Raw genomic sequence first — 16,696 nt, 5'->3', positions numbered from 1 at the left:
TTGTGTTTACTTGTGTTATCTTTGACTAATGTTTAAATTTGTTTGATGATCTGAAACATTTAAGTGCGGAAAACATACAAAAAAGTAAGAAATCAGGAAGGGGGCAAACACTTTTTCACACCACTGTACGTCACCAACACCAGATCGATAGCTAGCTAGGTAACTCAGCTATGTTCCATGCAAAAATTTAACATTTTCTTACCTGATGTGTTTTATCCAGCAACTCTTGGTCTTTTTATCAGCTGGGAAGTGGAAGAACAAGCAAGACCCATTGTTTGTATGAGGTCATCCCATCTTGAAACGCACAGGCATTGTAGCTTAAGTAAGACAGGCAGTTATGATATAATTTGTGCGACTTTACTTCATCTTTCTAATTATGTGTTTTTACAGTCTTACATTTCAACACTTGTACAACAAACAGTGACTTTCTTGACTTGCAAAATTATCTTTTAAATTGATAAATGTGTCCACGGTAAGAGGAGGGACTTTGCCTCTCTATTAGCAATAGATGATTCTGAATATGTACACATGAAGGAGCCCCTTTTGTTGTCACAGCAGTGTGTCATTGTGTGATTCACACTCTCACATATACAGATGCGTGCAAACATAAGAACTGATATGCATGTATAGATTCAGCTGTCTGCTACTGTGCTTTATGGCTCTTCCTGAACACAATCAGCTTGTATTCATGGAGTGTTTTTGGCCGCCTCAGCTTTAGTCTCTGTGAGCCTCTGGCCCTCTCTTCCCTCTCTCCGTGGGACCGTGGGATTGATTGATAACTTCATTTGTTCCTGAAGGGAAGAGGGGGATGAGTACATGACTTATCCTCTCTGTGTGGGGACGAAGGGGCGAGGGGGCGTTTTTTTTTTTCTTCTCCTTTTCCTTTCCTCTTCCTGGACACACCTCAGGCCCTCGTCACGCACATTTTGTTTTTAACAGTGACAAATGATCTCATTTTTTGAAAAGCATTAGGTCGGTCATTAGGAAAGTGAGGTGTTTTTTTTTGTTTTTTTTTGCTGAAGAGAGCTCTTGCATGCGGTCAGGTGGTGCCTGGTCATTCCTGCTATTTTCTTCAGTACAAATGGGACCAATTTTGCCTGGCACAGCAGGGTGATTCTCAGCATATTTGGGGCATGATGGTAAGCTTTTGTACCAGTTTTGAGAGATGTGGACTGCAGCAGTTCAGTTTCCATAGTAGCAGGAAAGGAAACATGAGGCGTTGTGGCTTGTTGCCTGTATCTGATTTAATCTACATAAATGTTGTGAGACAGTGTGTGTCTTCAGGGCTGGTGACTGGCGTTGTATACGCATTATTTTCCAAGCCTGAGCGACTTTTTTGTTTGTCCTTGCATCTTTGTCTTGCTTTATTTTTGTGTGTTTGTGTCTGTTCTTGTGAAATGTAAATGTCCCGTGAATACCTGCATGTCCTCAGCAGGAACAACACAAGTCTTTGTTGTCAGGTGTGGACAGGAGCCACCTTTCTTGGCTGCAGCGCTGTTTGTTCTCCAGAAATCCCTCAATATTTACAGCTGTGAGTCTGGCCACCCCACACTCCTGAGAACAGTAGGTGCACAGTGTGAGTGCCACATAAGAAGTGATGACATTCTGCCCACATCACAGTCGCTGACGGTGCCAGAAACCTCGACCTCGGACTGCGCCGAGATAGATCACTCTTTCCTGTGTTCACTCTCTCCCTCACCGTTTCTCTTCCTGTATTTATTTGACATATGACTGGCAGGCAGGGATAGGGGGGGGGGGACCTCCCTTCAGAGTCGTCCATTTTGGGCTATGGTTAGTTTAGGATTTGGCACCCAGAGACCCATTACAAGGTTGCAGTCAACTTGGGCTGATTTAAGTTATCCGCTGCTCACTGAATGTACATCAGTCCAACTTTTTACAGAAGAGAGCTTTTGGAAAGTGCTCTAGCAGATGTTTCCATAGACTGTTGCCCCTGTGGATTTAGAGGAGGGAGAGTAGACTGATTGACTACTGAAGAGGGAATAATACTCTCGTACTCTCTAAAAACGTAAGGATCAGTCATTGTACAACTGAAGACACCTAATTTGCATTAAAAATTGATTCAGTGAAACAGTTTGTGCTCATGCACGCAGCATATTTAAAGTACAATACGAATGCCTTCAGGCTCAAATACTGAGCTGCTGTGTGGAAAAGACAGGACACAACATCAATCACTGTTTCACACAGTGCTTCCAAAGTCTGCTGACTTGATAGGTTTATGTGCTACCACATAAATTAGAAACACGAGGAAGTGAGCCACACTAATTTTTGTAGCCTGTTAATGCAATAAGATATCAACATTATTTACATCAATTCTTATTACTTGTTTCTGGGCTGCTTCTCTATGTTTAACTTGAGAATCTACTTCTGGATATTCAACTGTGACACATCGGGATTCTTCATTTTTGGCTATTACCTGACAAATAAAGCTGTTAAATTTAGAGCTGTATGTTTATTTTCATAGTTTGGTCTAAGAAAATATCAAAAAGTGGGAGACAAAATGGCCGTCACAGTTTCCTAAAGCCAAAATGGATGCTATCAGGTTGTTTTGTTGCCTGACTCTCCTAAACCCTAAAGATAGTCAGTTTACTGTCACATGACTAACACCAAAAACACGCTAAGCAACGCCAAATTTGGGCTTTCTTCAAGAATCACATTTTTCTGCTGTGGGGAGGAGTGTTTATGTGTTTCAGGCAGGAAGAAATTCTTTTCACTTTGTTCACTGTGGTTATTCTCTTGCCGTAATTCACCATGAAGAGTTAAACTATCCCTAACTTTTAGTTTCATTGCTTTTCGCAGCAGAATCAAAGGGCCGCAGCTCAGAGCTACCACCGCAGCTTTCCATAGCCATTGCATGGCAGCTAGCTGCAGGCTGCACTGCACCACTACTTTTTTGTGTTTTTGGTGTAAGAAAAGCAGCAAGATCTCACATTAGAGAAGCTAGAACCAAGGAATTTCTCATTTCTACTTCAATCCTAATTGATTACCAAAGTAGCTGATTACTTTTTCTGTCGATCAGCTATTGATTAATCAATGAAGAGTTGCAGCTCTAATGAAATTGATGCAAAAATGTAATATAACAACAAATAAACAATAAGCAAAACCAACTTGAGATTCACTAGAAGTTTGCTCAGATCTGTTGACATCCAAGCTTAGCTACTGTGTGTAATACAGCTGAAAACTCAAGATAATTTCAAGTAAGTGGACCTTGAGTTGAGTCAAACTTCTATTTCTGAAGTCAATAATGAACTTTAATGCTCAACTTTTCAGCTAACACAGACTAGAAGTCATAAAAGTTTTATAGATTAAATCATAACAGCTACTGAGCTTGCATGTCGATGACATCCAACTCCATCCAGTGATGATGACCATGTTGAAAGCTCTGGGAAAAGCAAGTGGTCTTTGAGTTGGGATTGTTATGTCAGTTGAAAGAGGTCATTACTTCTGTAGAAACAGTGAAGCAAATTCTCTGCTGCTCCCTCTGTGTTTTGTCTTGCTGCACATATCATCCCATGACAGAGCTCCTACAGCCAGCTCTAGTGTTTGATATCAGAGCTTCTGAACTGTCTGTATCTGTTGCGATTGCTTCCTCTGTAAGAATTTCTTAACTTATAGCTTTCATCCAGTGATTTTGCTTGGTTCTGACTCTGCAAGTTGCTGTAAACCTTCTTAAGTGGAAAGCCGACTGGGCTTCCTGTTCCCACATGATGTCAGCGCAGAAGACTGCCTGAACATTTACGGGTTAATCACATGTGGGGAAGGGGCTTAGGGGAAGAAATGCTGACTGCTGTTGACAGGCAGTGGGAGGGGTTAATGTTGTGGACTGTTTGCCCTCTCAGCAACCAGCTTGGTGGTCACCCCTGATTGCATGCGTCTGTTGAAAAACTCTGTCGTCCTCTTACTTCCTCTTGGTCTCTTACTCGCACTCACCGTTCTCACCCTGCTGACCGTCTGCTGGCAGAACCGCTCCTCTCCTCCTCATCACCTCAGCTCACGGCATCTGTTTCTTTTCCCTCCCCTCTCTCTCTCCCTCTCAATCTGAGAGAGATGAAAACAGAATTTTTCAATTAGGGGGAGCCGTTGAAAGTGTTTGCTTCAGGCTGCCGCACTGCTGCTGCTCTCTGCCCCCCCTGAGATCCTCCTGTCGTTTAGTGTGTTTCTCCCCCCCTCCACCTCATTCCCAGCTCAGCCAGGGGGGAAGTGGGAAGCGGTGAGTAACTTTTAAAAATTTTCATCCTTTTCATTCAGCTGCTGATTTGTTCGTGCCGGCTTCTGAGGCGCTGATTGGAGGAGAGGAGTTGTCTTTGGCAGGGAGTCAAGACTTTTCCCCTGGGTGGTGTAAATTCTGCAGTTTGACACCTTCGTTCTGGATAGCTAATCCCCTCAGTGATTGGTTAGTTTTCTTAAGAACACTGTTGACTTATCTTGACGATTGAGACATTATGGAATGTTTTAATTTCGGGAGGGCATGCATACTGCAGCAATTTGGGCAATCCATGGTGCATGTGTGTTTCATGTCTGACTGTATCTGTGCTTTCACAAGTGTGAGAGTAATTTTTAGCGACTGTGCCGGCACATTGGTGCGCAATCCCGCCTGTGAGATTTTTACAGTGAATTACGACTGACGAGTGACAACTGAGTAAAAGCGTCACTTGAATCTTGTCTTTCCGTTCCCAAGGGTGCTGCTTTGTTGGGCTGCCAACGCAGTTGTCAGGAGTGGGTGGCGATATCTTTAGACAAGGGAGAGAAAGATGGAAGTGAGAAAATATGTGTCAGGGGAGAAAGAAGGGGAAGAGAAATGGCTAAAGGTGTAGTGATGGATTGAGTTAGAGTGAGAGGGGAATAAAAAGCAAGTGAATGACAGAAGGGAGAAGAGGAAAAGGCAGTTGCCTTGTCATCTCAGCTGTTGCGATTTAAGTAGGCTGACAGCACAGAAATCTCCCAGCATCTCACAGCTGTGCGACATGCCTTCCCCTTTTTTATTTTTAACCCGGACACTTATATTAGGCTGCCAGGTCCAGGCAGCGCGCAGACTGTTGTCTCCCAGACTCTGTATGTGTTTGGGTCTGCATGTGCCAGAGGGGGTGTGTGCTTGGCCCTGTGTCTTTTGTGTGACTGTATCAGCGCATGCCTATATATGTCAGTGCCATGAGTTGCCGGACAAATCGAGGGCTCCTTTCCTCCTTTCCCTAAAGCCTCCAGTGTGTGTTCTTCCTCAAATCATGTCATATGTGACAAGTTTAAGAACAGTTTACATGTGCGAGATCCAGCGTTGGCTCAACAGTCTTTATTGACCGTGTGAGTGTGTCCGTAAATTGCCAGAGTGCATTCCACACAGACATGCTGCCAGCTCTGTTGATGGCACCCTTGTGTGAGCGGCTGGTAAAAGACTAACAAGGGGAGGGAAGAAAAAAAAAAGAGGCTTGGATTTAGAGCACAGTGAGTCCTGCAGTTTCCTGCGCTTCATGCAGCTTGCAGTGTCTCTGCACCTGGGCTTGGAGCACCCACCCACAGCGCCTGCACCTACAAGCAAAGGGCCTCCGCGTTGACTGATTTAAACGTGTTGCTAGGGAACGAAATGTGAATTTTGTGTATGTCTGTAGGAAAATCATTTCATCAGTAGAATTACGAGATAAAGTGGATTTGTTGACAGTTATGGAAAGACCTGCCCTCTCATCCTATAACCGCTTCCTTCCCGACCTCAAGACAAACATCCCTCATTTCAAAGTTTCACCGGAGTAAAGAAAGATTTAAAATCTGCTGAGCTCACTAAAGCAGAAGGAAGACGTTCGTTTCAGGGTCAGGGAGGGGGATGGAAAACACAGGGATGAATGAATTAGCTTCTGCAAGTAGATCTTCAGTTGCTTCTCAGGCGGTGAGAGCGGCAATTGATTTGGTAAGTGAGTGGTCGCCTCACCACCCCCCATTCTTCCTCCTGCTCCCAGACCCACCGCCTGCATTCGCGTGCTGTCAACCGATCGATGTCAAGGAGCTGGCTCACAGCGGTGTATCAACGTAAAGCTGCATTGATCAGTTCCATTGATTTCAATCCTAATTATGTTTCATCATCTGAATCTCTAAAAGGGCTGTTATTGTGCTTTTCATTCACTAGATTCAGAAAAACACGGTATTTTCTTCCTGTTTGTCAATATCACCTTTATTTCCTTCTTTTTGTGCCATGAATTCTTTAATCATACCTCCTCTTGTTTGATCAGTATCAAATTTATTAAATGACAAATCTAGGATCTGTTATTGTGAAGATCACACTCTATTTTAACTCTATATTCACGTTTTAGCTGTGAATTTTCACCTCCCACAATATTCTTCACATATTCAGAGTGAGACGTCATCTCCTGGCAGTGTAGCGTAGTTCCTGCTTGGATGAGAGGACCATTTTAAATAACAAGACTAAAACTCTAGCCATGCTAGCAACACTGTTGGGCTGTACTTGATATGATAGTGATGTATTTAGTGATGAACCAACGTAATTTCAGAAAGTTCAAAGCTATTATATCCTGAGGGGGATTGTTTTAGGGCTGCAGCTATAGATTATTTTAGTAATTGAAAATTCTACCAATAAATTCATCTATTAATCGAGTAATTGGATAAGAAATACTTTTTCTTTATTAAAGAGCAATAGTAAATATAAATTGATATACTGACATAATGCTATTGTGGTAAGCTGGTTTGGTTTTACAATAGATGCACTGTACAGAGTTTTAGTTTTGTTTCAGCTTGAAATTTCACAAAGTTTGGACACTTTCTGTCTCTGGCCAGTCTCTTCTCTTCATCCCTTGCTATTTTCTCTCTCTTCCATTATTTTGCCATCCGTGCCTTCAAATCACATCTTCTACTTTGAGCATGGATGTATGATCTTCAGTCAGTCACATGTCCGCAGCATAAACGCGTTGTACCATAGTAATAATCATCCATGCAAAACCAATGTGCAGCAGATATAGATTAAACAAAGCATTAATGCAGATCATTTGTATAGATGACTTTCAATAATTGAGTTCCTCAAGTTTCTCGAGGAACTGTTTCAGCCCTAGAATTTTTGTACCAATTCTCATGCCAATCTATCCAGTTGTTATTGAGACATCTTACTCAAAACCACAAAATTATTGTGGCCCTAGAGGAAAAGTCACTGCAGTCAGTAGCATACATCTTGTGAAAAGTTGTTCATGAACATACAAAATGTTGAGATATTTCAAAGGATAAATGAAAACGTCCTGCTCCAGGTGCTACAGGAAAAGTGCAGAATCACCCAGATCAGCAGGATTCATCCCCTTGGGATTATGAATGTCTGTGCACAGTTTAATGGCAACCCATCCAATATTTGCTAAGATATTTCAGGCTGGACCAAAGCAGTGGCCCAACGACCGTCGGACAAAACAACTGACCCAACATTGCCATACTGAGATACGTGCTACTATCATGAATAAATATTGGATTTCAGTTGTTAGTACCTCAAACATTGGGGCTAATGTAACCACAGACAAGGCTGTATCATTGTGACATCAGACAGAAAGTTTGAAGATGACTTTGGAGAGAGGAGACAGAAAACATGAGTCCCCTCGTGTATTTCGTCTGCTTGTTTTCCTCATCCTCTCTTCCTTTTTGTTGCATCCTTCCTTGCTGTTTCCGATCTATGGATCGTGGGACCGTAAAGAACCTGTACTTCATCTCTACCCAGTGCCAGACATCATCAGTCTCGGGACATTTACAGTAAGCTCTCAGGTTGGCCGTCTGAGGGATCAGACAGGATGGAACTTGAATGAAATAACAGAGTAACTGGGTAATTGGGTTGTGTCACAGTTATGACAGACTTAACGTGTGTGTGTGTGTGTGTGTGTGGGGGGGGGGGGGGGGTCTAACTGAAACAAAAGCTCTTTCAGCCCCGCTGAAGCACTGAATGACTTTTGAAGGTCATTTCAAATAAGAAGAAATACAAAAGCAGCAGCCTAATTTGAATTAAACAACAGATTGCAATTATAGTCTCTTGTGTACTTCGACATTTGTATCAGACAGGCCTGTTCGCAGATGTGTTGGAATACACACATACACACTGTAGAGAGACCTCTGGAGACGACCAGAGGCGAAAAGTGCGGCCAGAAAAAGCCGGCTGCCACTCAACTCTGCCAGGCTTGGCCAGTGATAAGGTCGACCGCGGGGAGATGTCTGCACTCAGGACCTGTCTGTCAAACACAAGAGCCTGCTTCCCTCCCCTCTTCACAAGAGAGTGATGGGAGTGATTAGGGGGGAGGAGTGTGAGGGAGGAAGATGGAGAGACAGGGAGACAGATATAGAGTGGCCTGGGAATAAGAGGATTGAGGCAAATGAATAAAGAGAAAGGGAGTGGAGGAGGGTCGGAGAGAGAAAAATGGACCAGGACGGAATCCACGAAACCATGAAAGATTGGTAAAATAAGGAGGAAGTGGAAAACTGTGGAAGAACAAGAGGGGCGATGTCTACAAAGAATGTGACTATCTTGTCATGTGGCAGCCAAACCAACCACCCTTAACAACGCTCCTCACTGTAGCAGCATGTCGAAATTATCTCAGTCAAGCCATACAGAACAGCGTTCTCCATTTTCTTCTATCTCGACCACAACGTCACTCTCTGTTCTCATTTTCTTGCTGTTTACTGCCTGAAACCTTGATTAGGTTACAGAGATTAAGTCAATTACCATAAAAATCTCATGGAAATCAAGTCATTGTCATGCTGAGACCCGGACACAACAATAGCGCTTTGTTCAAGGTTCACAATGGAAGGCATTTTTTGTAAACACAACCCCGATTCAAAAATGTAAAAAAAAATTGCCTGATAGCAGCAACTTTTACAGGATGCATCAGTTCGAGGTGACTGGGTGAAGAGTCGGAGCCCTCTGTATCCTCCACTTGAACTTTTTCTGTCTGAACTTTTCTGCTGACGAAGATGGAAATGAGCTTTTGCCCATGCTGTATTTTCAACAGCGGATGGACGCATCACTCTGAGTCATTTGTGTCCTTGATAACACATACACAAAGAGAAATATGTTCAGACTCGCTCCGTCTTTTTTCATTTTCTTTCCTCCTTCCTTTTCTCTCCCACGTGGAGTCATCAGTGATCAAAGAGGCCCCAGATGTTGTTCTTAACCTATCTCCTTTCACCATCTCTTGACATTGCTGTGAAAGTGGCCCGAGTAGCGTTCATTTAGCTGAGGGCTGCCTCCCGTCCTGCAGCGTTCATTACACATGAAGAGATGGATTGGAGTTTCATGGGATGCGGGGCGGCCTTACATCTCTTGCAAGGGTTAATAAGGGAAATGAGACACACAGCTGAGCCGCAGCATTAGCGACAAGCTAATTTGATTTTGTTCCACACCTCCCATGTTTTTCCATCATGTTTGGTCAAGAACACAGAGCTCCCTAACAGCCCGACACACCACCTCTGTCTGTGGAAAAAAAAAAAAAAAAGTTTCAGGGTGGAAAATTTGGCAGTGGAAATTCTTTGTTTTTGATCCATCTGCTGCATGCGCCACACAAAACAGAGCTATTTTTGGTTTCACAGCGAGCAGCGGAAGTGCCAGCTCTCACACAGTTCATTAAAGTCCTGATGGAGGATAATTATGAACTGAATCGCAGCAAGAGCAATGCTTTCTCATGCTAAGTTGATGAGCATTTTCTCCATGTTTGCCGATTCATTGAGGTTTCAATCTTCATTTACTGTGTGTGGTTCTCACCTGGATAGTGTAGCAAAGCGTGGCCATTTTTCAGGCTGTGTGAGGGCAGCTTCTCCGCACTGACCTCAGCCAGTGAGCGCAGGGTCATGTGTTAATGTTTCAGTGTCATATGTCTTCTGCTTGGGTCACCCTGAGCTAGTCCCAGAGGCATGACTGCTATGTGGGATAGGAGTGGAAAAGGCTGTCGAGAAGTGCTTTGTGGACTGTATAACTGTCAGCTTGATCAGTGTCGTAGATGGCGAGCACAGATAGGTAGAGACACATCAGTTATCTTCCCAAAGAGCATTGCTTTGACTGCCTTTGATTTTTCTATGATATGAATACATTTACATGACAACAAATTCACTTCTTTTTTGTTCCATGTCTTTTAAAAACATGTCTGTATGACCATAAAATCCGAGCAGTTCACATGACAGTGGCACTATTTACGGTCATAACGTGGGCATGTGAGTTGGCATTGCTGGTTAGCTGCTGTGTGAACTTCTCCTCTGTCTCTATGGCGACGTGCAGAGAATTTAGACTTGTCTCCGCTCTCCTTTTATCCTTGTTTATAATGCCAAGTTGCCATAAATACAGGACTTCAGGGAGCACTTATGGTGATACACCCAGTTTGTGGGGCAACAAAAGCTTTAATTAGGCTGAATGCCAACCATATGGGACAGCAGGTAGGCTCCCCACTCGTGTGGTCCAAACACACACACACACACACACACACACACACACACACACACACACACACACACACACACACACACACTGTACAGATTCAAAGGGTAAAGGAAAAGAACTGTAAAGGGCAAAACACCAGATTCTGTGCTGTAGGCTCCTTTTTATGTTTTTTATGTCAGTGAAAAGATTGAAGCCTCCCCAGGTGTTGACAGTATATGAAACTCAAACAGCTACCTCTTCAAGGGATAGTTCAACATTTTGTGACAAGCTTATTTGTTTTCTTTCTAACAGTGAACAGACAGAAGCCCATTAGATTAGCTTAGCATAAAGACTTGCAGCAGGGGAAATGGCTCAGATCTGCCTACCAACACTTCTAAAGCTCACCAATCAACATATTATCTCTTATTTCTTTAATCCATGCACAAACAGGAATGTAAAAATGGTCATTTGTGGTTTCAGAGGAAGTGGTGTAACTATTTCTTGATGAAAACCAGTTTATTCTCTGTGACAACATGATTCTTGGAAGTCGCTGTACCTGGCTGTTGCCATGGATGTAAAAACAGACCTGGATACAGCGTTGAAGGCAGGGCCCCGTTCATTCCTATGAAAGTTGCTCAGGGGTGCATGAAGCCAAAAAAGTTAAACTGATGCCTATAAAATTACCCAGATGACCGTCACTGCCTCTGCACTGTGTGGCCCATAGAGCACTACAGACTTACACTGACCAACCTGGCTACTTCTGGTTAGGCTCTCCGCTAACTTGATTAGGGATAAAAAATAATTCAATTGTGCGGCTCGTCTAGACTTTCCATATGTTTTTGGACTGAATGGATCAAATTCTGATAATGAAACGAGTCATTTCGCAGGGGTTGTGATGCTCGAAAAAATGTATCCATTGATTTACAGACGTCCCTTTCACAATGTAAGTCAATGGGGAAAAGTCTTTTGAGCCACAGGGCATCATGTGAAGGTGTAATTGCACTGTTTGGCCACTATAGAAGTTGGGTTCAAAGCCCAGCTCTCTGCCTGGAGCCTCGTTGTTGCTCATTCACTATCAATATTTCATCAATTCGGTCCAATAATATTTGTAAAGTCTAGAAGAGCTGCACAATTAAATCATTTAATTCCTATCCAAGTTAGCAAAGGGATGGAGGTTAGCTGCTCAGCTGGCAGAAGTTAGCCGCTCGGCCTGTGGAAGTCTGTAGTGTGCCTGCTTTGTGTGTCCAACAGTGGGCAAGATGGGAGTCATTTTATACCCGGGAAGTCAAACTTTTTTACCTGACTGAGAAACTTTCCTAGTAATGAGTGGGAGCTAATCTCCAATGCTGTATCCAGTTGTCTTTTTACATCCATGGCTCAGATACTACTAAAGTTAACTCCTGCTATCATTTTCATCTTTGTGGTTGCCATGCTTATATTACAAGCCACAGCAGCAAGAGCAAAAAAGTTCAACCATCATCAATAGCAAATAGTCCTGCATGGACACAGCGTTCTTTTTGGGAGTACCTTATGGCCAGAATACATGGGACATGGGCGCAGCGTGACACTTCAGCCACAGCAGACCTTGACCATTATAATCGACTGAAGCTGCTACACTGAACCTGGAAGCTGTGCTGGCCTGTGCGGGCACAACGCCACTCAACCATATCTTTATGTAGCTGGTCTTTTTTCCCTGTCTGTGTGCAGCTCTGCAGCCCTCCAACAGGTAAAAAGTACATAGAATTGTGTATAAAACTAGCGCAATCTGTTTGAAGATGATAAAAAACAATTACCTTATTTTACCAGAGAGATGCAAAGCAGCAGAGCAGCCCTGTGTGTGTTTTTATATTGAGTCCAATATACTCTAGACACTTCCAACTGCAGTATCACTTGGCAAAAAACTCAATACACACACACTAAAGCTGGCAGCAACCACACGCTGGAGAGACAGAGTCTATGCAGCAGGTAAAAAACCCTGCCCCGCTCTGCCTACGTGAGATGCTGCGTCTGTGCCCCATGTATTTTGGCTGTTAGAGGTGCTGGTAGCAGCTTTTTTTAAATTCTGGGCAGAGCCCTGCTTGCTGTTTCCCTCTTCTTCCAGTCTTTATGCTAAGCTAGGCTAATAGCCTCCTGGCTCTAGCTCTCTACGTAATATACAGGAATGAGAGTGGTATCGACCCTCTCATTTAACTCTCAGAAAAAAGGCGTATTTCCCAGAATATCAACCTACTCTAACACACATACACACAATTATGTCTCAGTGGTTCTCAGATCAGTTATGGGAGGAGGAGCAGGAGGAGTAACAGGAATGAAAAATGAGCCCAGTTTATGGGAAGAAGGAGAGAAAAGGGAGTGAGGAAGTTAATGAAAGCCTGGGAGGGTGGGTCAAGACAGAGGGACACTGAGGATTAGAGAGAGAGTTAATTAAAAAAGAGAAAGAGGGTATAGGGTGAAGCTTAAAAAAAGGTAAGTAAAGTGAGAGCGGGGGAAACACTGGAGCGAAGCAAGCAGGCAGCAGAGTGAGGGGGAAGTATCTGACCAGAGGAAAGAAGAGTAATAAGCACAGAGGAACAGTACACTGAGGGAGGGAGATGAGGTGAAAGACGTAGAGGAGATGCTGAGCGAGGGACCTGTGCAGCTGTAAGTAGAGAGGAGCGAGGGACGAGGTTGGAGGGAGGAGAAGGAGGAGGGATAGGAGGAGGGGGGCTGAGAGCGGTGCCAAGCTGTCCCAGGGGTGATGAATGAGGCCATAATGAAGTATCTGTGCTCCTCTGGATCTGCCTCTGGCTGGAGAATAACCGCAGCCTTGGCACGGCCGCGAGACCCGCTCAATCATGCCAAGGAGAACACACACACACACACACACACAGAAGTTTGAATGATCCACACACACACACAACAGACTTTGTGACAAGCTCCTGCATTGCAAAGAACACACACACATTTACACACACAAACTTATGACAGATGATCTGTCTCTTCCTACCACGCACTGTATCCCCATCACACACACACAGGAACGCACACATTTTTACCTTCGTTGTGTTTCTGTCTCTCCACCCAGACCAGGGGTGGCAGGAGTGTGGGTTTTGTAAAACAACCTATTGTTCAGCATGACAGGCTGGTAATGCACAAGACACAGTGTTTCTCCACAGACACAGACACACACACACACACACAGAGCGAGTGATGGAAGTCAAGACAAATGGTAAATTCCTCCTCTGCAGTAAACAAGTCGTGTTGTCCTGCGGTTTCCGCCGCTGTCTCCAGTACACTGAGACGTCAGCCTGCCAGTTTGTCACTGGTGCACAAACAGTACATGTTCAGTGTGCAGGGAAGACAATAGCTAACAGTAAATGTGTGTCTCCTCCCCCCTTTGCATGTGTCCGTACACGCAGAGGCCAAACAACAGCGATATCCAAGTACTCGTATCAGTCAGAGAGGGCCCAAAGGATGAGAGCGACAAGTCTATACCAACTCAGATGCAGATATTTTCAGCTGAAACAAACAGCAAACACAAAGTCAAACAGTCAGCCAGAATTGAATTTTTTTCATCTGTGTTGCATTGCAGTGATGCATCCAACCGAAGCCCAACCGGGAAAAAAAGACTTTTTTTTGAGTGAAATTCACAGCGCTTTGATTTTTATCTTTATGTGGGTTAGTGTCAACAAAGTGATGCACTTCAGAGGAATCTGAAAGTGTCATTTTCTGGCTGTGTCTCTGCGTGTGGTTGCCTGCCTCCTTGACTATGTGACGCCTGTATCTAGATGTAGACAGGTGAAACCTCTCATTCACCCCTATGACACACAGCTCTCTGTAGAAAACTGTGATTAAACTGTTGATGTAATGTGGTGTGTTCAGAATAACAAATAATCTCTTCTTCTGAAAATGATCCTTGTGCTGTGATGGATGCACTAATATGTTCATATGTAGGCTATTTATGTGCTTGTTAATGCTTTATTGTGCCAGCCTGTAAGTCCTGTGAATCTGGTATCTGCTGTTGAAATTGGATTTCTGCTCCCTTTCATTGATAGTGTTGCAGAGGGGAAGCTTTGAATTAGGAGGGAACAGCACTGGATGTACAGTAGAGCCTGAACTTTGCTGACAGGCAGTTTTTCACTGATCCCTCCCAAAAGACTGGAGCTGGGAGAGAGAAGGAGAACTGTGGTGGAAAGTAGGACAGGGACGATGGATCTCTCTCTCTCTCTCCGACTCTCTTCTCTTTGTATGTACCCACAGGATCTCTGTGTGTTTTTGTGTGTCTATCCATGTGCGTGTGTTGTGAATGTGCTTGTGTATGCAGCATAAACAGCAAATGTTGAAGTGCAGCCTGGGATTCATTACCTGAAATCTAATGCCAGGCTCAGACTACACAATATTTTTGTCTGTTGCGATGGTCACTGTGTCACATGAGGCAGTTATAGAGTCATAAATTCTTGGCTGAGACACATGAGAGACTCGCGTCAGTCCCCAACCAATCAAAGCTTGCCGTCATTCGCGGTGTACATAATGTCATCAGAAAGGGGGGGCTAGGAACGGACTTCCAGGAACAATGATGTAAACAAACAAAAGTGTTTTTTATGATGCTGTCTGTCTTCTTCAGAAAAGCCCCCATAAAAGTAAGAAAAAAGAACAGTGACCTTTCCTCTGTTTCACAGTTCCACCTCGCAGCACCAACATCATTCTCTTTCACTTTGCCATGTTTACAGTTGTGTGTGGACGTGAGGGAAGGTCAAAAAATTCAGAACATGGTAAGGCATCCCAGTTGTCATCCACTATGACGCACCACACTTGTGTGTCGCGCCCGACGCCCATTCTTGTTCCCGATCCAAGCCCACACACCCTACATCTGCCGGGTCGAGCTATAATCAGGCTGATATCATTTAACTTGTCATAACTCCATATGTCTGCAGACATATCCATGTTGAAATTAAAGTGACTGCGTGACAGTAACTATAAGGTGTGTCTGATGCCGGATGTCCCGTCTCAAATCGACATCTCTCCTATTGTGTCCTAGATGTGACACATTAATAGTTAACCCCCCGCTGTGGTATTGATGTAAAAAGCCATATGGACCCACAGTCAGCCTGATGCCCGCTCACACATCACCAGTTGGAGCAGGTTTCAGAGGATACCACCCCCTGACACTTCATCTAGCCCCCTGGCACCCGCCCACCGTGCCAACCTGGCACAGTGGAGGCTGCTTGTCATGCTGGCTGGGCCTCTATACAGTATGATAATCAGTAGCAGGATGGGTGGAAGGTTTCATATTGTTACATGTTATAAATAGTGTGTAAATGCAGGCCTGGGCTGTTTCATTGATCTGATAAAAGAAAATATCTAATTGACATATGGGTTACGATTCTAAAGTCTAAATTAATGATATACTGGATGGAACAGTATGGAAGTAGAGTTCAGTTCACTACTATGGATCACTTGCCTTTCTGAAATGATCCAATTTCCACATAGCAGCTTGCAGAATGATTGATGAGAAACTCTGTTTTCTTTACCGGGGCAAAGGATAAGGAGAGCACAGGTCACTCTCTGGTGGACAAAACCAATTTCTTGTTAAGACTGTCCTCTCAAGAGAAATGACCGTATCAGTTGTTGAGCAAGTGCCCAGTGATGACATATCACTGATGTGTGCCAGGACTTCGATATAGGAGATCACTGTTTACCTGCAACCTCAACAAAGTATTTATTTTAACCCCGATCAAAGAACCCATCAACTATCGGTGGCAACGGGGCGACGACCAATATTTCAGGGGTTGAGGATTAGCAAGTGGGTATCCAGGCCAAGACTTTCTCTTCTGTGCGGCAATCATCTCAGCTAATCTCCATAAACAAATATCTGTATATGAATGTAGATTAATACAAAAGAAGCTAATAAAAAGGTAAAACCTTCATCAGATGATAGCCAATGGCTTCTGAGATTGCATTTCAGTTCTCCACACAGAGTTGTTACCTCCCACTCAAGCGTGAAAATACTAATCAGACTACAACCGCAAATCACTTCCAATTGCAAAACCTTGTACTGTTGCTTACAGATTCTGTATCCAAGTGGGCTAAATAAATTATGCTGGTTTCAGTAGACACAGTCAATCACTCATTTCTGATAATAGTAAAAAAATGTTGGCGACAGTTGTTTCTTTACACAGTCAGCAGATACAGGGTAAGATAAGCATTCACTTGGAACCATGCCTCTGATCCTCCAAGGAACTTAGATCCAACATTTACTCTCCTTTTAGTTCTGTTTTGCTCTCCACCAACTCCTGAGGGAATGCTAAATGCTCCACAAGCTAGTTAGCT

At 43.8% G+C, this 16,696-nt stretch overlaps 1 protein-coding gene across 2 annotated transcripts in view; it reads left to right on the top strand.

Annotated features, from left to right (window-relative positions):
- Positions 1 to 16,696, top strand: part of prickle2b (prickle homolog 2b) — a 115,709-nt gene that overhangs the window by 51,217 nt on the left and 47,796 nt on the right. The window contains exon 1 of one of the 2 annotated variants that reach the window (XM_050037291.1): positions 4,036 to 4,228. The exons of the other annotated variant lie outside the window; for it this stretch is intronic. The gene's annotated coding sequence lies outside the window, so the exon portion shown is untranslated. Of the gene's footprint in view, positions 1 to 4,035; positions 4,229 to 16,696 lie in introns of those variants that run through there. 2 annotated transcript variants of the gene reach the window in all.

Source organism: Epinephelus moara, chromosome 24, assembly GCF_006386435.1.
Source record: "Epinephelus moara isolate mb chromosome 24, YSFRI_EMoa_1.0, whole genome shotgun sequence".
NCBI lineage: Eukaryota > Metazoa > Chordata > Actinopteri > Perciformes > Serranidae > Epinephelus > Epinephelus moara.
The sequence above is the reverse complement of the archived record's forward strand: the minus strand, read 5'-3'. Positions and strand labels throughout refer to the sequence as shown.